Raw genomic sequence first — 22694 nt, 5'->3', positions numbered from 1 at the left:
GTCAGAGTGCTGGGAACGAAACCCTGAGGCTTCTACCAGAGCAGTAACTGCTCTTAACAACTGAGTCTTCTCTCCAGCCCCAAAGATGGCTCTTCAATCAAGATAGAGAACGTGGATTCATAGACTCCTTAACATGCCTTGCTTGGAAATGTAGCTATAAAAGACAGTATCAACAGGGCTATCTACCTTATATCTCTACTAAAATACCATTTCAGTGGTCAGACAGGGAGAAGGCCAAAAAGAAGAAAATAGATAGAAGACCAAATAAAAAGAAAGAAATACAAGGGACATGTTTGATAATACAAAAGGACAAAAGACATTTCTAAGTGGCCTCCAATAGTCTGTTTTCTTGAAATCTGAAAGTAATACTGCAAACACTTTTTTCAGTGGAATGTTACAGCTGCCCCACAGATAATGGAGTTATGTTTTGTTAGCTAGCTGGTAGATTTTGACATTTCATCTTTCAGGGCATGGCTCTAACCTACTGCTTCTGCCATGCTAAGCAAGCAGTGTTCTACTGCCCAGACACAGCCACAGCCCCCCAAATTTTCATTACAACAAATCAAAAACAAACTCTCAAATACCCAATAAAAAGTGAATCAAAGGGCAACTGCCAAAAAAAGAAAAGTCAGGTAGGTAGAGGTACAGCCTATGTAAAATTATGTTCAAATCCACTGATAAACACAAATTCAAATTAAAACAAGATACCACACATTAGCAATTGATACACAAATCACATATACAAAATATGCATGACTACACGAGAAAGTACGGTGCAAAACAATTTGTTTGCTACATCCTTTCTAGAGACTTTAAATATGGTACAGGATGCACTTATTACATGGACATCAGTGTTGGATCTCGTGTGTGTGTGTGTGTGTGTGTGTGTGTGTGTGTGTGTGTGTGCGTGCATATGCACACACAGAGAATCCTATTCATCTCAGGTTGGGTACTTAGGAATTGACAAGGATTTGTTTTTTCTGGTGAAAGCAAAAAAAAGGGAAATTTATCTACAGATTTGTTTTTAGTTTATCCTATATTCTATGTTGCTTATTAAAATTAACTTTTGTTTTCTTTTAAGAATGACTAGTCAGTAAGATACCCATGAGTGTGGCAAAAACAGGGCAGAGAGTAGCAACAGACTAGAGCGTCCAACTCTCTGGCACCTATTTTGTACCAGGGTGAGCATGAGTGAGGAGGTATCAGTTGAAGGCCTCTACAGCTGCTCAATAGCTTTGCCAATTGGGAAGTTCTTTATTCTCATAGCACCTCAGTTGCTACAGATGTGAACAGCTACAAGCTTCTGTAAAAATTAAGATACCACACCTAACCCAAGGATTGGCAAGAAGTCTATGCTCAGTAGCTGATTTCCTGTCCCTTCCACCCTTGGGTTGGTTGGAGGAAGGGAGGCAGCTCTACTCAGCCATACATACCCAACCCTCCACTCTGCTCAGCTTCTTTCCAGTGGCATTATATGTATCCCAAACCCTCAGGAAGTGAAGGTCAATAAGTAATTACAAATGTTAACGACCTATCTGAGAATAGCTAGTAAACATCTAGAGAGGGGAGCTCCCTAGGTATAAGTCCCTAGGTAGAAGGATGGAATCCCACACCTACTGACCACCCCACCCCCACACTGCCAACTTGTCACAACACTATGAAGAGATCAGCAAAGGAGTATCCTTCCATCACAGGGAAGTGGCCACTCATTTTTAAGCTCTATAACCTTTTACACATCTGCCACCAAGCATCCCTGACCTGTGTCTCATCAATACAGACAGGAAAGAAACACAGACCACCTGCTTATAGGCTCATAAACGTCACTGGATAACACTGCCCTTCTTGTAACAATGTAATACAATATAAGGTCATCATCTTCTACGGTGAGGGCTATGGAGGGCATTAAGGAGCCTTTGGGCAAAGATCTCTCTTGATGGACGCAAAGCCTTTTCCTAGACTCTCATGACTTAACAACAGGTAAAAGCCATACATGCTTCTCTAAATACTGCATTTGCTGGTGATAAAGTAAGTGTGTGTGTGTGTGTTTATTTTCCTCTCCTGTATTTGTTCTTGAAAAAAATTCTGTTATGGTTGCTATCAATTCTCATTTAAAGAAATAAGGACAATGGTATTAATAATGAAACAAAAGTACTCCATTTTACTCTCTGTGGTCGGCAAGAAGTTTCACATTTCACTCAACTCAGAACTCCATGTTTTACTGATGTGAAAGTATGTGGTTTCGTGATAGCCAAGTTCTTCTAATATTTAATTTTCTGTTGTTTCTTACTTGCAATTTACAGTAAATGAATCCCAACTCTTCCCCTTTGTCAAACAGCCCATTTGCAAAACAACCAGCTACCTTACCCAAGGTATGTGCCATGAAAATGAATCAGATACAAAGTATTAGCCCATTTCACTGGGTTGTACACTCAGCTGTGACTGAGACTGACTCAACTTTTATCTTTGAAACATAGAGAAGAGACAGTTTCTGGAGAATGAGAAAGCAAGCCAAATACAACCCTGAATATCTCCTGTTTCCTCCAATGGCCTTTCAGGCTAAATTTAAATAGAAAACTCATGGTTCATCAGTCTGTCCACGAGGGAAGCATACACGAATACCACCTTAATCATAATCTTCCTGGGACTAAAGCTGTCCTCCTGCCACTGCTCTCCAGGTGTTCAATGAGCCTAGAAAAGCTGTGAAGTAAATGAAGCAAAACACACTGTCTCCTGCCATCTCTGAAGTTAAAGACACACAGAAAGAACAAGTGACTCACTGAGAAGCCGTCAGCCCCAGGTGGAATGGTCAGGCCCTCAATCCAGTTTATCAATACAGAGTATGGGCTCTTTCCACTGTCTCCTGTCCCCAGGGAAAGCAACCTATGTCCATGTATGTGTTCCCGACAATAATTTGCTACTGACTCTTACCTGCTTCACCATGACCCACTGTGATCCACCAGCAATGGTGAGACAATCAAGGACTGCCCGATGGCACTGGTATATTCAATTAATACTGGTTCAGTGCCTAGGCCATATCCACACTGATTGTCTATACTACCACCAATGTCCCTCAACTACCAGGTGTTTCACAAGCAACTTGTTACAAGCCACTGCTAAAACCCTAATGTTACAGGCCATTTGTTTTTCTCAGAAAATGGTGTTCTTCCTAAGGCATCTCTATACTGGGATCACTCTATTAATTTAGTGAGCATGAAGCTGAGTTCCAGATTCTTCTATAGGTATTCCTTGCTTCAGCTTGCCACCCTTCTATCATAGCCCATGGAGTTTAATATAAATGTTAGCCATCCTTACTGTATCCAGTGAATAAAGGTGGAAAACTACTCTTGTACATGCCTGAAAAGCTTTAACAGATGGACAAGAAAATATCTGAGTTCCATGTACAGTAGAGAAATGTCTGCCCTTGGTACTGAAGCTGTTGTGTGGACTGATAGTTGGTTAACAAAACTTAGAGTGCTCCGCTTATTATCTCTGCTCGTCTCGCTGAAAAACTGGATCCAAGCAGGTAATATGAGCATGAGCCCCACTGCCCAACTCAACCAATCTATCGATCAAGAATCTCTCTCCCTTCCTACCTCCCTCCCTCTTTAATACACAAACTTACAGAGAAAGATGGCTAAAATTAGCATATCCCACACTCAATGTACAAGACAACTTATTCTAACAGCATTTAAGAGATAAACATTTTATATATTACTGAAACAACTCAGGCAATTACTGTTATTGCTTATCTCATAGAAGGATGCATTGTCTCCCCGACTGGACCTCAAGCTCCCTGTAGTAAAGGTACAGTTCTTCCGGTAAATATTCAGCAACCATCTCCGATGTGCAAGTCACGGCTTTGCCAACTAAGGATCTAGAGTGCACAGCCCAAGGACAAAGGTTAAGGCTATCCCTCTTCACTCTAATCAGAGGTGCAGAGTGCCCATAGCTGGGTCATAGGCTAGATACTCTGCTTTCCTGACTTTGAGAGTGGGCTTGGACAGCAGCAATTTTAGGGACACTGGTGACCCTAACAAACCACAGGGATTGAAAACCATTGGTACACATGGCTTTGAAGGACTCGCCATGAACGCTGATAAAACATCTGTATGGCCTCAGAAATGATGCTCAATCCCTCTGAGCTCCCATGTGCTTTATCCATGAAATGAGATACTGCTTTGGTTACTGTGAGAATTAGATGACATAGGTAAACATAGGAAGTTCCTAGTACATGGGAAGAGTGCAGTGTTTGCTATCATTTACTACAAAGCAAGAGGACGATGGAAATTCGTGGTTATGTCATGTGTATTTTTTTCATAGTGTCACTCCACTTTAAGCTAACATGCACAGTTAAAACTACACACAGAAGACACAACTGGAGAAGCACAGGCCAAGCCCGAACCTCAGATGGGTTCTTCCTGGGAACACACAGGAGGAAACTTGAACAAACCCTGTTGCTGCTTGGAAGATCCTTTGATTTACTGAGGGACATCACGGGTTGCATTTTCCAAATGTGCTGTGGTGTTTTCAAAGCATCTAAATAATTTGACAAGCTTCTGTTTTCAAAAAAGGACTTATATAGAACCTCACCAAAAAAAAAAAAAAAAAAGACTCCTATGTGGCAATAACTGGCAGGCCCAGTTACCTGCCACCTCTTTCAGAGGTGGCACTTGCCTGCTTCCCTCACACCTCGTAGCTGTTTCACCACACACAAGCACAGAACACAGCCAGGAGCCAGTCCTGCACCCTCTGAACACTTGTGCTTTACCTAAGAAGAAGAAAATGTTTCCTGTCCTCAACACCTTGAAGGGAGGAAAGGTTATGCTGAATCAAGTGCCTTATGTTTGAAGCTTCGCCTGCCTCTGCAGGCATCTGCCCTCACATGTCCTGACACGAAAAGAGAAACTCGGCAGTCATGGCCACCTTGAACTCCACAGTTCTATGAGGTATTTCTCATTATCACCATTTCCGAGGGTAGGGAAACTGAGCCTGGAAGAGGATAAACAACCCTCCCGTGGCCACACAGTAAGCAGCAGGGGCAGATTCGGAAGTGGTGGGCCTGAAAGCCAAAACTTCAACTCCCAGGGAACTCTGTGATGGAATTCCATCACAGAGAACAGCGGCTGGATGAGTAAATGCTTGGAAGACAAGAATATCCTTAGCTAAGACACTCTACCACTGCTGCCGTCTATCCTACTCAGTTCACGCTGCTGGCTTGCGAACCATGAGAACCCTTCAAATGACATCAAGAAATATGTACCCCTCTTGTCTTATCACACATAAAAATTACCCTACTATGAAATCTTCAGGAGAACTGATTACAGAAAGAAAAAAATCACTTTGACTGTTTATATGTATAACTGCTTTTTTACTGACAATGGAGACCAATGCCTCATAGACTAGAACACATGAAGGCTCATTCCAAATGCTCTTTGCTGAAGACTCTCTTGACTTCCATTGGCAAAATCAACTGTCTCCACATTCTGATATAGATGGTACTTAGTTCACACTTCTGTAACACATTGCATTTGCCAAAAATTCCACCAAACTGTAGCACCCCCAGACAAATCAACCATATCTTTCTTTGTTTGGATCAGTTGGTCTGAAAAAGAGTCTAGATACATAACCCAGGATGGTCTTGAACTCAGTCCTCCAGGTCTTGTCTCCAGAGGACCAGGTTTGCAAGCATGCGATCACCACACCACATCTGTGTTTTATTCACTTGTAAATCCTGGCCCTAGATGATTGATACCCACAACACCATGACACAAAGGCAGATGCTCAATAAATTGTTGCTGGACTGAGAGCTGCAAAATAAGGATAGGTTCAGCACAGAACGGGCCATTTCTAAACATATTCCCTCAAGGAAATATATTTTTCAAGGCCAGCAAAGCCAGACTTTTGTGGGGATGCAGAGATAAAATTTTTAAATGTTTCCACTTTAAAGAACTCACCATATACTAGAAGGAACAAAGACCCGATAAATAACCATAGTCTAAGAGAAATAAAACCTTGATCTCCTAAGGCTTGTATGATGGTTAATCTCAGTTGTCAAGTTTACACACTTGGGAAATGAGAACCTGAACAGAAGAACAGCTTCCAACAAATTGACAGTTGGGATGTCCGTGGGGCATTTTCATGATTGCTAAGCTGAAGGAGAGCCTAGCTCACTGTTGGCAGTAGCCTATGAGTCTGGGAGGTATAGGGATGGTACAGTATAGATATAGTGCCCACCCTGAGCCTGAGAGTGTGCCGCTGATAGCACTCAGCAGATTCTGCTTCAAGCTCCTTCCTAGGCATCACTTTATGATGGACAATAACCTGTATGTTTAAAAAAACTCCTTCCTCACCAAGTTGCTTTTGGTCATGGTGGTCATCATACCAACAGAAACAAAAACAAAATGGTATAGAAACAACAACAATTTTTTTTTTATTAAAAGCAGAAATTCCTTGGTATTTTGCTATAAATTTAAGGTCAATTAAAATATTTCCAACTAAATAAATGTGCAATTTCTTCCTGTGATAATTTACTGACATTTCTTTTTCAAGTTGCTGACATTTAACTATCAGAAGAGCTGTTAAGAAAGGTCTCAGCCAAAACTGGGAACTCAACTACTTTCTAAAGGAAGTTTAAGACACAGCACCTTTGTATGTCAGTGCTTCTGGAATACTTTCACTTTTCTGACAATAGAATGCAAAAAAAAAAAAAAAAAAAAATGAAGGATGCTCAGGATATCTCAAGTTCTGTTGGTAAGAGAGTAACAGAATCCAAACAACTGAGAGCCTACCTCACAGGCTTGAATTCCCTCCCAACTACCTTCAAAGGAATCCTAGCCCTACCAGTGATCACTATGAACAAATGTGGACACTAAAGTAACCTCCTCATTGAAGTTAAGGTATGAAGATACAACTTCTACTGTCATTTTAATTAGTTCTCTATTTCATTTGCCTTCCAACCGGGAACCCGAAGGCAGTGGAACTTGGCAGCATCTTTCACATCTACGCAAGTCCAGCTCAGTAAACTCAAAATAAAACGGCTGCACGCTCTCCCGCCATCTCACGGAACGTATGAAGGCAGACAGGAAAGTGTAGATTCCCACCAAGGCACCTGTCCATTCTATGGCACAGAGGGATGGAGTTCACTATAGGTCTAGACACCATTTTGTCAACACTGATCCTGTTTATTGGAAAAATTACAATGTTATCTCCAATGAAAAATGGTTCCAGCATATCTTCTCAAAATTACGCTCTTTTACAAGTATTAATGTTGCCTTACAAAATCCAAACCTGTAAGGAGCACAAGGAAAATCCAATAATAATAATAATAATAATAATAATAATAATAATAATAATAATAATAGCAACTGACTGTGAAGATCAGACAAGTCAGGAATCTCGGATTAGAGCACATCTGATCTGCTTATTATTCAGTGGGACTGTCACCTCTTTTGCCACATTTAAGGCTGCTCCACCTCCAATGTACTTCTCCCGTCTCTGCCGGTGACCTTCAGATCCATTTCATGGAGCACCCAATTCCCCTAACTCGAACACAGCCCTCCTTTTGCTTTCATAGTCCTTTACGGTTTCTTAAAGTGTACAAATTGCACATGTATGCTTTCTACACCTCCCGTTTGCCTATGAGCTCTTACAGATCAAAGGGCTGGCAATGCATTCAGTCATGTAGTAATTAATACACATCCTCAACAAACACATATCAGGCACCTATCACATACCAAATAACTCAAAACCAAGACAAAATCCGTACTCTGGGTTGGTTTCGGTTGCTGTACCGAACCGCTGAGCAAAAGCAACTCAAGGGACAAAGGGTTTATTTTCCAAGTCATAATCCATCTCAAGTCAGGAGTCTGGAGGCAGCAACCATGGAGGATACATGAAAAACCTCTGCTCCCTAGTTCATCTTCAGACTCCATCTCCTGTTCATGTTCATGCCCTATCTGCCTTCTTATTCAGCCCAGGACCACCTGCTCCACCAATTAACATTATGTCAATCCCTCACACACATGCCCACAGGTCAACCTGACAGAAGCAATGAGTCAAGTAAGACAGTTTTCAGGTGATTATAGGAAGTGTCAAACTGACAGCTCATGTTAAGCCACTGCATTATCGTCAGGGACTAGAAGGCAAATGGCATCCACCAGCAGAAGCCAATTCATGGCATGTTTTCTTTTAATCAATTCTATTGGAAAATATGACTACAATAATTGCTTACATTCTATCTCTTGAAAACCCAAGTATTTTACATACTATCTGAGGGTACAGTTGGGAGCTCAATACAGACAATATGGACCACAAAGGTGAAAGTCATCCCTTGTAGACACTTTGGTGACTGACCCCAGTTCTGGTATACCCTTGCCAGATAACACAGTGGAAGGTACACAGTAGGCAGTTAAATGTTTAAAGAATAAAATAAGAACTAAACATAGAAATAAAATCGCATAAGATGTGTTCTATAGCAAAGAGTCTTTGTCATTTCCTTCTTCATTCTTAATTATGCCAAAATGAATTCCTACCCAGAATAGAGTGTTGTTAGCAGAGTTACAGTTTAGCATGATTAAAAAGAAAGAAAGAAAAAAAAAGGAGCAGCTTTCAAACCTACGGGAAAGTTAAGAACTAAACGAATGTGCTGGGACTTCAGAAGCCATTACTATTTCAGGCTCATTTGTGGGTATAACAGCTGCCCTGGCAGAAGATATTACAATAGCTATTTTTCAGCTTTCTAGAGCACACTGAATTTTGAGGAAATTTTCTTCATTTCTATGACTGTTCACCTTCCTAGAATATACCTTGTGTAAAACATCAATATGTCTTTCGGGTCAGGTGGTATGAGGAAACAGACTTAGGTCAGATTAAAGAATTGAAGACCCTACCATGCAGAGTGATGTTTATACATTTGAACTTCTGCCTATATGCCACAAGCTGTCTTTATCATAAAAACCCTCTTGGCTCCCAAGAAAGGGGGTGAATGAAACCTGTGATATCTACAGGGTCCTTTACAAGGTTGAATTGTTCTAAGGTTTGAATCAGAGAGCTGACAGACATGCACAGCTCAGGATTTGGAAGCCTTAGGTATTGTTGACTGCAGAGTCAAGCTAGTCTCTGGTCTACACAGGAGACATGTAAACTTGGACAAATCCTACAGCTTCTCAGTTTCCTCTTCCCAAAACTGTGACGCTGGCTGCAGTGCAAGGCTGACGAGGAGACTACATAGCAGGAGATGGGCTTTCTCGGTCACAGGAGGGAACTGGCCTCCATCTTCCTCTCCTTCAGTTTTGTCCAGCTTTGTCCATCACCATGAATCTACCCTCCTGAAGTACTGCAATATGCATTCTGTAAGTCCATGCATTTGGAGACACGGCCATTGGGCATCACTACAAATTTCCCAACTCGACCCAAACAATTTTTGTTTATTCCATGTCTTCGTGACTGCTTGCTAGCAAACATGTCATTTGGAGTGATATTCCACAGAATGCATTCTTTTAAGACCATCCCACATACCTTATAGCATGTGTGATCCAGTCAGTTCTCAACATCCATTCAGAACTTGAACCAAAAGAAAATGGCCCACTTACTGTCATTTTCAATCCCAGAGTCTGCCTGGGATCCTCTGAGTGAAATGCAACAGATGTTCTAACTCTTTCAACCTCACGCCTTGCCTTGGAAATCCATGGTTGGTATCAGCCTGCATAGACATGGATAAGTGAATAACAGAAACAAGTAACAAACAAGGCTGGAAACTGACAAATGAGTGAGGTAGGCAGGGTCAGTAAGATGTTAGGTGGTAAGAGAACAGATGAGTGTATGGACAAGCAGGTAAAAACCAAAAGATGACTGTACCTTAGGCAAAGGAAAAAGACAAGCTGCTATACAGGCATGCAAAGAGACAGGAGATGCTGTCATGATCTCAGGATGCAACAGTAGATGCTCTCTCACAGCTAACCTTGCCCTTAAGGTTTTACAAACGGAAAAAAAAAAAAAAAAAAAAAAAAGGTTTTCAAAGGCCTCTCTTCATCATAAGCCATCCACTGAAAGGAGGAGTGGTAACTACAATTTTATATGTCTGCATAGCCGCCAAAATCACAAGCTTTGGGCAAAGCAATGGATGTTGACTTCCCAACAAGAGAAAGTGAAAGGCCTTCCAGCTCCTTAAGGGAGCTTATCTAATGTGACACATGCACAAGGTGGCTAAATAATTTGTCACTGCTTCTCTCACTAATATTATCTTCATTAAAACATCAGAGGCTACCATGATTTAGCATGAATTTTCTCTACATTATCAGTTCTACATGTATGAACTTTTACCCACCAAAAATACTGCTAAATTCCAGCCTACTGCATAAGGAGATGTAATATACTTCAAATTCCTCTCCAATAAGAATCTGGTCCCTACCTGATCTTAAAGCACGTCCATTCTTGGTAAGGAACTGTTACATATAATGGAAGTGGTATCCTGATGTATCACAATGCATGCATGTATCATAATGCAACATCACAGCAATTAAAACACAGTTTGAAGAACATCAGATGACATAAAAAAAATTAAAATATTAGCATCATGTACAGGGAACAGAACAAAACCAAATGTATATAACATGCAGCTTTTCCTTTTCAAAGCAAAACACGTGGACTAGCATCCCGGTGTACTTTTATGTCAATTTCCCTAGAGCCTAGGCAACATAATTGCAAAGATGAGTTTGTCTCACTTTGCCAAAAATAAAAGTTGTTTAAAATAACAAAGAGGAAGCATGCTTGCAGAGAACTTCCATGTGGACTGAGTCACCTGACCCACTCGCAGCTCAGAGAGGAGCTGCTGCTGATTGCCATGTATGATGGAGGAGTGTCCAAGAGCACAATGTGACAGAGATGGCCTGACTCTGTTTCCTGGTTCCCTACTGGGGTACGGGGCCCATTCACTTTGCTCAGAAATGGAGGGTTTTTTTTTTTTTCTATAAGGACACCAAAACTGCTTCATTTCCTTCTCACCTCAAAGTTCTAAGAATCCTGCTTCAAAACAGAAACCTGCACATTATCCCCCTCCTGTGCCTCTTCAGCCTCATCCCTCCTGAAGCCATTCAGTTTTGACTGTTGCTCTTGTCAAGAGTCCAAAGGCACATTATACTCATAGAACTCCTGAGTATCCCAATGAGGATGTCCAGCACAGGCACAGATTCTCTGATCTAGGAAGGACATCGGTGACAGAGATTCCATAGCCCTTAAAGACCAAGGTAACACCAAGGGAGAGCCAGCTAGCTCCTCAGCACAGAGGAAGTCAGATGACTATAGTCTGGCTGCTCTCTCGGTGTGAGCCACCAAGCCTGCCTATAAAGCTTACCTGCCCCTTTACCAGACAGGTTTTTCCATTAGAATTTACTGAGGCTGTGCACCCCACTAAGATAAAAAGAGAAAATCTACAGTTTTCAAATAAGAAAGATGGCACTGCAAATTACAATGAGACCTCCACATGGTGTGCACAAAGAGACCCAAGAAACAATGGCTTCCCCAGCAAGGAAACTCAGTATCTGTCTAGTCTGCACTTTTTGATACAGAATTAACTAATTCTGACAAAATCTAAGGTGCCCCTACAGATGTAAGGCCCAGTTCATTGTACAGAGAACATGTACAGAACATGTATAGTTCAGTTTGCTGAGGGTTTGAGCTTAGAAGAAACAGTGGGATCATAATGGAAACACTGAAGCCTATGGAAAAGAGCCTCAGGACCAACCATGCTTAGGGCCAAGTCTCCTGATGCTGTCAGTCTCCGTGGTCTGGAACCTATGGTGGACATGTGGAGGCACAGGAAAGTGCTGCTGGGCAGAATAAACACTGGATCTGGGGATCAGGCTAGGGTGGAAGAGCAGCAGGTGTGGTCTGGATGCAGAGTCATCTAGCTTCCTCTCCGGCTGGGACCACACCCTCCCCATGACCTTTCTGGCCATCTCCTTCCCATGCTCTCTGAGTGTCCTTTCTCATTCAGACATATTAAGCACAGTATAACTCAGTGTGAATTTAAAGTCAGGACATTTTCAGAATTACCTAAGAAGAATTTCGAAATGCAAATGTTGTAGTCTCCACCCGAAAGATGTAGAAATACAGAATGGATCAAGTACTGGCTAACATTTTGAAAATCTCATAGGCACTGCTTAGTTTTCTATAAGCAACATACAATAAGTCATTGCTCTATTCAGTTTCTGATGGGAGAATCCCCTCTGCGTCCCTCAATCTTCCAAACATGGAATCTCTTAAACACTCTCACCCACTGTGCCAAGGAATAAATACCTCTTTTCCTTAGATTTCTTACCCCATGACAGACTCTAAGAAGATGTTTTTTTTTTTTTTTTTTTTTTTTTTGGGGGGGGGGGGGAGACCTAGATCTGATCCTGAAGACTTATGTCCCACATTAGGCACAGAGTAGTGTTTATTTCTGCTTGGGAGTTGATCCTTGCACCACAGACCTTGACAGCATTACATAACATTTGTTTGCTCAAGTCTCAGCAATCTAAGTGTGTCCTTCATTTGAGGTTGCATCAATAATTTGCCAGCCTAAATTACAGACCAAATGACATCAGTCCCTGCTCAGAAAACCATCCCAGGTTCTTCACTTCTAAGCTGGCCCTGTCCTCCTGGTTGTTTGTTTTGTTTTGTTTTGTTTTGTTTTGTTTTGTTTTGATTTTCTCCTAAAGAACTGTACTGACATTGGAGAGAGTGGAGGGCAAGAAGCCAAGCAGTATCAGAATATCTCCTACCTTTCTGCCTTTCCCTTTCTATTTGGGATCCCTCTGTTCTCCACAGGAAGGGAGGCATGAATTACTAGATTGTGTAGAAGGCAAATGCAAGTCAAACCCTTACTCCAAACCTTGAGACTTACCTGGCTACTTAGAGTGCATACTCCCTGATCTTCACTGCTGCAGGATTTACACACTTAGCCCCTTACTGTGGAGGAATTGCCTGAGAGAAAGTCAAATGGTTGCCGTGTTGGCAAGCCCACTGAGCTGAAAGACTTAAAGACCTTTCTACAGTCCCCCCTCTGCCTAGCATCCCGCATCTGCTTTAACTAGTTTACAGTAAATATGAAAGGACACAAAAGAAACAGCAAATGGAACTTGAAAGAGGATTGGTGGCCAACTGTGTGAGATGTGGCACTCTCAGCATGTCTCCTACTCTAACACACACTGAATGTTCATTGCCTTGGACCTCCATGCTTCTGCTGCTGCTCATGCCGGCACACGGAGAGCCCGGGATGGCCTTCCCATGCCCCTTCCTGTCCCCATCCCAACCACTCACCTTCTCAGCTGGTCTCTGGAATTTGTTCTTTAAATCCTCACTGCACATGACCTCTTCCAAGTTTCTGTCCTCTGTCACTCTGAGATTATATAGACATTCTAAATCTAATGTAAGTCCAATGTCTACAGGACTGAGAATTCAATTATCAATAACTGAGCCCATTCATTTCCAAGTCATGCTTTTCAGCCCTCTTCCATTCAGCCAAATTAACAAACATTTACTGAGATCTTAGGAGCCAGGTCTCAAATTAAGAGCATTATATTTTGTGCTGGCTACTTTTATGCCAACTTGATACACAAATGAATTATATGAAAGAGGGGAATTTCAGTGCAGAAGTGCCTCCATAAGATCCTGCTGTGCTGCATTTTCTTAATTAGTGACTGATGGGGAGGACCCAGCCCTTTATGTGTAGTTCCATCCCTGGGCTGGTGGTCCTGGGTTCTATAAGAAACCAAGCTAAGCAAGCATTGTAAGCAATCCAGAAAGTGGTACCCACCTAGGGCCTCTGCATCAGCTCCTGCCTCCAGGTTCCTGCCCTGTTTGAGTTCCTGTCCTGACTTCCTTCCGTGATGAATAGAGACATGGAAGTGTAAACCAAATAAGCCCTTTCCTTTTCCAACTTGCTTTTTTGTCATGGTCTTTGACAGCAGCAGCAGAAACCCTAAGACACTGTCATCTTTCCCAGGAAGAAGATACAATCCTCAGTCTCTAGCCAGAACAGGACTAAACCCACAAAGGTTCACCATTCCAAGATCATCATACTGTATGGGGTATAGCCATGAGAACTCATCGACTGAGGCAGACCAACAGATGCAGATGGAAGTGAGCCACTAGGATGCTAATTCAAACCATGTGTCTTTAAGTTTAGAGGAGGAAAAGAATTGCCACAGAAGGAGTGGGAGCAATCACAGGAAGAAGACAGAAAAATAAAAGTCCTAATGGGCACTGTTCCACAGAAGCCTAACTGGTCGATGTGAACAAGACACCCATCCCCAAACTTGCTTTGAAAACAGAGGTCTGGATAACTGTGGTTTTGTCAGTAGATGAATACCAAGCCCTGAGGGTTGCTAGAATTACAAGACCCAGACCAGATCCACTCAAATATATCTGGAAGCTTTCTAGTAACTCTAACCGTGCATGGGCACTGAGCGCCACAGAGAAGTGAGTCACTTACTGGAATCTGCGCTGCCTGCATTACTCAGCTGATATTAATACACCCACTTGTTCATTAAAGTTTAATTGGAGTTCATGTGAATTGGTTTCACAGGATACTTAATCAAAGAGGACCCTTAGTGCACGGAGGGTGTACTTGTAAAGGTGGAAAGGCAAGTCTTCTCTTGCTTCCAAGCAAGTCCACTAGGATGAGACAATGACCTATAAGAACAGCTGTCTAGACTCACCCCAAAGCAAGAAAGAGTAAATAAGACATTCTCTGTAAAGTACCAGGAGCAGTCTCCAACTCCAAAGAATAACCAGAGTCCATCCAGGATTCAAATGCTAACACCTAAAGTGGAATGTGCTCCCTCTAAACCCTTTCTGGAACTCATTAACAGGGCTACAGGCCTCCTTTTCACCTCCAGGGCACCTGTCTTCCAGCTGTATATCTTTATTTTTAAAATGGGTGGATAAGAAAATTAACCATCATTCAACATAATCACACGCTTCTCTTGTGCTGACAAGCAAACCATGAACACAATCCCAAACGCCTATTTATACAATCAGGGCTGTCAGAACCCTGTTATTTCTTATCGGATAGCTCACTAATCAACACTTTAGGAAGTATTAGTTTTTAAGGCTCAAAAAACAGACTGTGTGCAAAGTAAAGAAATGTATTTTGGGTTTGGTGGAAGTGACTATATCATTGGTCTTTTCTTATTTCTGTTCATCTTTGTTAATATGCAAGACAACTTTGCCCCCAAACAAATCAAGGTGAGTTAAAAACTTGGCAATATATACTACTTTGATTCCCTAAACAAACTTGGAAAGCTTTTGACTGAAGGGCAGACTAAAGTTCTTCATAATTATTCTGAGATGTAATTCACATACAAAATAAAGTCACAGACTTGTACTAGCATCACTGCAATCTAACTGAAGGATATTTTCAAGGTTCCTAAAGAAACCAGTATCGTTCAAACCTGAGGAAACAGAAGAATGTGAGAGAAAGAGAGGAAAATCCTCCATTGACCTCTATACTGTCCTTGCCACAAAAGCTTCATTTCTAAACTTGTGTGAAGAAGTGGAGGAAGGGGTGGAGAATGCACAGACGCCCATGAAGCCGACTCCACAGCTACATGACTTACAATGTACGCGCTGATCTGCATCAGAAGCATAAATCACACTAAAAAGTATCACTAGATTCTGTAGACCTCAACAAAGACCATCAAACTCAGAAAGTCAAGCGACTGGGAATCAGGAGAGTCAGCCACACAAACGGAAGCCCACTCCATTTGCTTCTGCTGCCAGCCTTCAAGAAGAGACCAGTATAGTCAGAGGTTACCACAGAAGAAGCTACACAGCATGAAAGAGGGAAATCATTTTCCGAAACATACATTTTCTGCCCTAGACTTCCTGGGTGCCTCGGCTCTGGGGGACTCCAAAGCATTTGCCAAAGAGAATATAATTCTTTCCTCTTCCAAGCAAGCAGAGTGCAGGGTCCAAGTCAGCAAGAAGTTCAGGGGCATCTCCCATCCCTCTGTCCTGTCAGCTGAGGGCACGCTGGACTCTCCAATAAAGACAGCTGGTAATCAGAGCTGGATCCGGAAGACACTTTGGTTGGTTTGTTTTGTTGTTGCTGTTGTTGTTTGGTTTGGGGTTTTGGTTTTTTTTGTTTGTTTTTTGTTTTTTAATGTATAGAGACATAATCTCTCTTACCCAACAGTTTCATTTTCATGCAAACGCAAAGTCATTAACATACCGAAGGAGAACCTCTTCCGCTTAACATTTCTCCCAGCATGAAACGCTGCGAGGTGCCCATCCAGGTTTTGCATCAGCATGAGTGCACCTCTTTAAATTCATACAGCAGGTTGGCACATCCTGTTTTCTAATCACCATGCAAAAAAGGAGGTTTTCCTTCACCTCTCCTGTTCATTAAAGCAAGTTTCAGGAAATACTTTGACATTTGATTTTTTTTTTTTTTTTGGAGAAACACATGCTGGTTTAACTGAAAGTCCTAGAGATTTAATTATGTTTACACTTAATTCATAGCAAATTATAGATGGTTTTAACCAACCTACTTGAAGAAGAAAGTTAAAATGAGTATTATTAGGATAAATTCTTATTCTGTATAACCCAGTAGCACTCGGTAACATTGACCCCACTTAACTCAAAGCAGGGTGGCAAAACAGAACACACCCGAGTCAAATGCTCTGGGTATGCATCCATCATTGCTGCAAGGAAACCCTCTGCCCTTGTGTGAACCTCAGTTACATACAGAAAGGCACACCAGAGAAGCCCTGCCTTGTGTGCCTCTTAGTGACACTACAAAGTACACAGAAGAAAATGTGTTCAAGTGCTTTAGAAACCGCAAAGCCCCACACTCAGCATAAGGCTTCTTCTTAATGTCCTTTCCTATAAAGGTTTTGTTTTGTTCTAATGATATGAGCAAGTGTTTCTATTTTGAGTAGGTAAAAGAATGCCCCAAATCCATACTATCAATTCCAGGAAACCACACACACACACACACACACACACACACACACACACACAGTGCACAGCTGCTGTTTGGATCAACAAGGCACATAAAGCATAGGATCGTAAAGAAGCCTCCCTCACAGACTTCACTTCCACAGAACACCTGGAAAACCGTCTAGAGTAGACTCACTCTGAAAAAGTGGGTGATGGTTTTAAATTTGAGTTGTTTACTATTGAAGACATTTCTACCCAGCGCCTGCCTGGTACTTTCAACGTTTGTCAATGCTGTCTAGAGGACAGAAATGTCAGACAGCTCTAGAACAGGATTCAGGCACATACAGTCCAAGGAAAGTGAGAACCTGTCAAGAGGAGCCAGAAAAATACCTCCAAAGCTAAACTTTTTTATTGTCCTTGAGTAAACGGCCAAAAGTCTGCAGGGTCCTTCTTCCACTATAGCTCATACTATATGGGCAGTTGTGTCCTAAGCACTATTCTGCATACATTACTTTCCTTATTTAATCCTCACAATGACCATATGGAATTTATTTTACTGAAGGGAAAACTGATGCACAAAAACGTTGTTTTCCAAGGTCACATTTTACGAGGTATACTAAACTTAGGCAAAGACAAACAGCTTTGGTGACTGTCCCTTACCAGAACACAAAACTGCTTCCTCTACAGCTACTCAAGAGCTGATGGACACCCACCAGGGACCCTGTGCTTCTGCTAGTTCTCAGGTGCCATTTTGTGTTTGTTTGTTTTTTCAAAGTCATTTCCACAATGGTACTGGGAGGGAGAATTAACTCCACAGTGGTACTGATATAGTCAAAACACTGAAATCCCACAAACCTGTTTAAATGAAGTTTTAAAACATTAAAAAGTATCCTGTCCAGTTTCAAATTTTTTGTTCTTCAAATGTCTAGACTAGTCCTGACATCTTATTGTACTCTGGGCCATCTTTCTCCATATCCAATCTTTTTCCCTTATTTATTTACTTTTTTGCTAAGTGGTCCAATAACAAGTGTGTTAGGGGGCCCAGGGTGGCTTGGCTATTTGTCAGGTGTCAAGATTAAATCACCTAGGCTCTCTTCTCTACACTCCCTCATCTACACACTAAGAACATAACCAGCAACCATGGCTTACGGTTGTTATAACACTTAAATGAGATGATGCATGCAATAAACCAAAGTGATTGGTATACAGTAAGTGCACCATAGATGCTCACTCATGCATAACTGGATACAATATGAAAACCAAATGACATAAGAAAACAAGCTAGCCAAGCTCCTGTCATCTGTCAGGTCCTCAAGGAGGAGAATATGATCAAGTTATTATTGCTATCCTGATAGTAGAAACATGTCATCCGTCTAGTGCCCCATCTGAGTCAATCTATAAACCCCAAGTGGACTACAGAAAGCCTTACACATTAGAGACATTCCAGTTGGTGATGATTCAGGCTTTCCTGGAACTTACTGAGCAAACAAAAGATGTAAGATGCTAAAATAACTTATCTCAAAGTCTATGAGCTTCACTTGTCCATTTTCACCAAAAATTTTATCTTCAATTTGAAAATTATCACTGTAATCTCAGGCTAAACCACAGTAAAAAGCCTCAATTTAATGTTCTTATTTATTTCTGATGCCTTTCTCAAGAAATAAAGATGAAAAATGACTTCTAAATCTGCACCTTTAAAATCCTATCTGTCTGCCTTGCAGAGACTGAACCGTTACTTATAAAACCATTTCTACTGTGCCAGGTCCTTCACAGGTGGCAATCATAAGTACTTTTCCGAGTCGTCAGAGTGAGAGAGATGGATAATACACAGACAGAGAGCAAAAGACAGACTTTAAAGGCATAGAATGGAAGACACTTGAGTCAAGATCAGCTCATGTGGCAGAATGGTTCCAACCAGTATACCTAAGGAAACACAAGTGAACACCAAATTAAATTTCAGAGGGATGGCTCAGTGAACAAAGTTCAAGCAAGTGGACTGGAGTTTAGATTCCCCAGAACCAGCATAAACACCAAGTGCTTTGTCTGTAACACCAATAGTGAATAGCACAAGCAGACCCCAGAGGCTCACTGATCACCCAGTCTACCCAAATGAGTGAGTTTCAGGTTTAATGAGAGAGCTTGTCTCCAAAAATAGGTTGAAGAAAGTAGATGTGCTGACAGAAACCTCTGGCCCACGTGCGTACCTACAGGAATGAGGGTACCCATACACATAGACACACATGCATATAACACACAAACCAAACTAAATTAAAAATATATGGAAGAAAGGTACATGTGCATGGATGTGTTTGTGCATAAATATGTATGTGTGTATACACACAAGTCTGTGTGTACAGACATGTTTATGTATATTCCCTGGCATTTGGTCTATGTATGTATGTAAAATAAACAATATCCAGGGGAACTGGGGACAGAAACATGAGGAGTTACCATAGAGAGGTGTGACTACAGAGTGAATGAATAGCTCCTGAGAGGCCATGCCACTCAAAGCCTCACCTGGGACAAAGTCATCCCAACTCCATTGCTATTTCTAAGAATGGAGGCCCTCACCAAACCAGTGTGAAATTCAAACAGCAACACACATTGGAAATTATTTTGGAAATGTCTGTACAGACAGAAAGAGATATTCCCACTCATTTGTCCCAGTGCCTTGGAGAGCAACTTCCTGTCTGAGCCAACATGCCTCAGGTGGCATCAATTCCCAGCACAGCCCGCATTCGGCAAAGCAGGATGGGATGTGGACAATTTTCTAGAGAGGCAATGTTTTGTTATCCTCTATTATTTCTAAAACAAAAAAAATGCAAACTCTTTTTCCCCTCTTTTTGTTTTTCCAAATAAAAATAAATTATAACCCTTACTTGCTAATAACTGCAGGCTGGAGCTGTCCTTAAGTAAAAGCTTTTGATAACAAATTGCCTGAACTAACTGCTATTTTACTGCGGAATTTTTTTATTGTTGCTTAAGCATGGCAATTATGCTAATAACCCTGGGAGGATGGTGCATAGAGCATTGAATCTGACAGAGAAAATACTCAATAAAATGCTAATCTCACCTGAAAATTGGAATCAGACAGTCTTATTAGTATTTATGGATATGGCATCCTAAGCATGATTTTTAAAGATAGATATATATGAAATCAATGTCTCCAAACACAGCCTGCCATTTCAAACCCTCTATGTGCTGAAATTCAAGGTGAGGACTACTCATTACCTTTGCTTGCTTCTTTCCAGAGAAACAAGAGCTTATTGAACACCTAAGTCACATAAAGTATAGGGGATTCTTTTCCTTCCTCCACCGCCCTCCCCTTCTCATCATCACACTCCCCCTCCCCTCAGAGAGAAGGTAAGAACTGTCTGTCAGAGCAGAAAGAGAGGCAGATTTGACAGCAACAAGAACCATTTGTCAAACCATCTGGTTCTCTCTCCACCTGACAGGAGGGAGGAGTGATGTGTTAGAAAGAGCAGAGAACGGAGTATTAAAGAGTTGGCTTCTAGTCTTGACTTTGCTATTTCCCCAATGTGCGACCTTGCTAGACCTCCACTTGTCAAATAGGAACCTTCTGCCACCCAGTGACTATGTCTCTGTGAGAAACACAACTCACTGAAAATTGGGTTAAGGGCCAAAGAGGTGGCTCAGCTGGTAAAGGCACTTGCCACCAAGCCTGACCACCTGTGTTCAATCCCCAAGACCCACACAGCAGAAGATCAGATGCTCTCTCTCTGAAGCTGTCCTCCAACATCCATATGTGTGCTTTAGCATACAAGTGTGTGTGAGTGTGTGTGTGTATGTGTGTGGGGGGGGTTGAGAGAGAGAGAGAAAGAGAGACAGAGAGAGAGACAGAGAGAGAGAGAGTGAGAGAGAGAGAGAGAGAGATTGTTTTTAAAACAGAGCTCTCAAGGCCATGGATCTATGGCAAGGAAAATATAGTAACCACGGTAGATTGAAGATGGCAGAAAGCTGAATATCTTTAGCTCTAACTTGCATGGTTCCCCGTTCAACCAAATATCCCCATTATGGTACCAGCCGAAATTCAGTGACCACAGGCACCAAGTACAGAGAGGCCCACTTTCCAATTGCCCTCAAGTTCAAACTGATTTTCTTTTTCAGAAATCAGCACATTTATTTATTCAAGGAAGAACAAAGGATATAAGTTGCTTTTTTTTTTTTTTCCTTCCAATTTTGGGTGTGAAGAAGCAAGACACGTATGCCATAGTGCGTAAGTCTTAGAAGTCAACTTCTGAGAGTCAGTTTTCTCCTTCCACCATGTGGATTCTAAGGTTCACACTCAAGTTGCTAAGCTTGATGGCTCACATCTTTAACCACTGAGTCATCTTAATGGTCCTTAGCTACCTATTTTAAATGCACTGAGATCTAAAGAGTCCAGTATTATTTTTAAACAAAAATTCTTCTTCTTGATTTCCATATCAACCCCATAAGGCAGTAAAAGAAGGAACATTCTAGAAGTGACCAGAGCCTCTCACCCATGCAGAGTGAGTGGGCACCACGGTCAGGACAGGCAGCTTTGCCTTCTGACTGATTTTAGTGTGCTGTTGAGCACACCATAGGGTCACAGTGTGTTGACTCATTCAAACCTGAATAGCCAAGGCACAAGTCACAACCACACATGGGGAGGGGAAGAGAGCCTCTCTGAAACAGCACCAATCAGAGATTTTTCCCCATAGTCTCAAAGACATGAGAGCGAAACAGTCCTGAAATTTCTGTCTTCCTCTGTGAAAGACCTAGGCCCAAGAAAAACAGGTTCATAGCAAGTAGCTATGTCCTCTTCCCCTGGATGCTCTCTCCCCTTCTTCTTCTGACCAGTGAGTCCTTTTAAAACAAAGGGAGTCCCAGGCCATGAGCAGCAAGGCCTAGGCAGCAAGCATGGGAGAGGTTCCATCAATAAAATGAGCTCAGTACAGCTCATGGGTCTCTCCAGCTGACTGCTTCATGCGGACACAGCTGAGCTTATAAACAAACAAACAAACAAACAAACAAATAATAATAATAAGCAGAGAATGCTGACAGCAGGCCTTTGCAAAAGGCAGAGGAGAGCCCCTAAGATAAACACTTAAATATCCACTGGGTGAGTAGCTTCAACCACCACACTCTGAAACAACTTCCATGTATGTGCAGGCGTGTATGCACACATGCTTGAGCTCATGTGCACAAGGGCCCTGCTACGTTTTATAGATATGCACAACTTCCAAGTGCTGGTCGGGTCTTTACTTCTACAACTCACATATGGTGGAAGAGAATTCAAGTCCATAATCTCCTTCGTTTCATTATCCTGTGACCCATACTAAGTCTGCAAAACACTGTCAGAACAAACTTATCACACAGAAACCATTCTCCTCCGATTTACAGGAGACAAACTGAGGTGGTAACAAGCAAATTCCCTTGTCCAGTTCCCACAGGGCCCTGGAGCCACACCCAGGACTCCTGGCTCCACAGCTTAGGATTTTGCTTCCTTTGTTCTGTTTTTTTTTTTTTTTTTTTTTCATTTGATTATGCTACCTCCAAATTCCCAGTTGTTGCCATGTTTTAGTAAACACCCAGAGCAGAAAGTCAGCTCTGAACTGAGACATCTCCCCACAGAGGAACGACTCAATTCATACTTCGAGGAATAGTTTCTGGGAAAGCAGAGGAGGCGATGCTATCAAATACTGAAACTTAGAACTCCTACTCACTAGCTGCCTGGGGTGCAGGAAATGGGGCAGAGGCCCTCTCCCTCCCTGTTCCTTCTGCCCATT

At 41.9% G+C, this 22694-nt stretch overlaps 1 protein-coding gene across 9 annotated transcripts in view; it reads right to left on the bottom strand.

Annotated features, from left to right (window-relative positions):
* The window catches only part of Lpp (LIM domain containing preferred translocation partner in lipoma), a 597622-nt gene that overhangs the window by 461083 nt on the left and 113845 nt on the right, over positions 1–22694 (bottom strand). The gene's annotated exons all lie outside the window — the stretch shown is intronic.

This window comes from Arvicanthis niloticus, chromosome 12 (genome assembly GCF_011762505.2).
Source record: "Arvicanthis niloticus isolate mArvNil1 chromosome 12, mArvNil1.pat.X, whole genome shotgun sequence".
Classification (NCBI taxonomy): domain Eukaryota; kingdom Metazoa; phylum Chordata; class Mammalia; order Rodentia; family Muridae; genus Arvicanthis; species Arvicanthis niloticus.
Note: the sequence above shows the minus strand (reverse complement) of the source record. Positions and strands in the feature narration are given on the sequence as shown.